The sequence below is a fragment of the Elephantulus edwardii genome, unplaced genomic scaffold (assembly GCF_000299155.1).
Source record: "Elephantulus edwardii isolate Elephantulus edwardi_28Jun2011 unplaced genomic scaffold, EleEdw1.0 scaffold00068, whole genome shotgun sequence".
In the NCBI taxonomy this organism is placed as follows: domain Eukaryota; kingdom Metazoa; phylum Chordata; class Mammalia; order Macroscelidea; family Macroscelididae; genus Elephantulus; species Elephantulus edwardii.
Genome location: NW_006399818.1, coordinates 8647045 through 8648603, shown reverse-complemented (window position 1 = coordinate 8648603; position 1559 = coordinate 8647045).

The window sequence follows — 1559 nt, the reverse complement described above, 5'->3', positions numbered from 1 at the left end:
GACTCGACGGCACATAACAACAACAACAACAACATCATGATATTGTCTATTCTAGTTGTGAAAAGTTGTTTTCTTGATTCTGAGATGTTACTGGGTTTTTTTTTATGTTGAGATGTATCCTCTCTTCATTCAATCTATATACTGAGCAAAAATTTGAGAAGCTAGACTACTACATGAAGAATACTATGGAGTCTTCATTGGAGAAAGTGTCATCAACAACATTCATTATGCAAATAACATAGAATTGCTTGCAGAAAAAGACTTGAAGCTCTTACTGAAAAGTAAAGACCACAGCTTTCAGCATAAATTGCATCTCAATGTCAAGAAAAAAATCTTAACATTGTTGTTACGTTGTTTTGTTCTGTTGAGTCAACTACAACTCATAGCAAACTATGAAGAATAGCTCTGAACCTTGTTATATCTTGAGCCATTCTTGCCATCTCTGACACACCTGCCTCCCTTGCCATAGGCACTGTGTCTATGTATCTCATTCAGGGTCTTCCGCTCCTGCACTGACCATCTACCCTACACAGCATGATGTTCTTCTCCAAGGGTTGGTCCCTCTTAGCAACATGCCCAAAGCATGTGAGACAGATCCTCAAAATCCTTGCCTCTAAGGAGCAGCCTGGCTTCACTCTCTTCAAGAAATAGTTGTTAGTTCTCTTGGCAGTCCATGGTATGTCCATTATCCTTCTCCAACACCAAAACTCAAAGACAATGATTCTTCTTCTGTAATACTTAGTCATTGTTCAGTTCTCAGATGCATATCAACTAATTGCAAAGATCATGGCTTGAATCAGGTGCACCTTAGTCTCTAGACTGACATTGTTGCTCCTTAGTATCTGGAGAAGTTCCTGACAGCAGACTTCCCAAAAGCAACTTGTCTTTTAATTTCCTGATTGCTAGTGCCAAGAGTGTTAGTTATGGAACAAGAAGAAATTGTTAACCACCTCAAACTCTTCTTCATCTATCATGATGCTGCCTGGTGATGAGATTCTTTGTTTTCTTGATGTTAAGATGCAGTTGATATTGAAGGCTGCAGTCCTTGACCTACAGCAAATGCTTCAAGTCTTCAGTTCCGGAAAGCAAGTTTTTGTCATCTATATAATGCACTTTATTGATAAGCCTTCCTTGAATCCTGATGCTACATTCTTCTTCCTGGAATCCAGCCTCCCAAATGATCTGCATTGAAATTGAAAAGGTTTGGAGGAAAGACACATCCCTGACATACTCCTTTCTTGGTTTTGAACCATGCTGTGTTTCTTTGCTCTGTTCCTATGATTTAGACTGCTTCCTGATCTAAGTATAGGTTTTGCATAAGCATTATCAAGTGTTCTGGAATTCTCCTTCTCAATTCTGCCATAAGTAGTTGCGATTCACACTAGCAAATATCTTTGCATAGCCAATAAAACACAAGTAAGCTTTCTTTTGGTACTCTCTGTTTTTTTTTTAATTATATTTTATTAATTTTCATAAACATTTACAGAGATTTTGGGCTTCCACTCATTCATTGTTGCACTATTCTCTCCCTGTCCATCATCCCCCACTCCCAGTTTGTT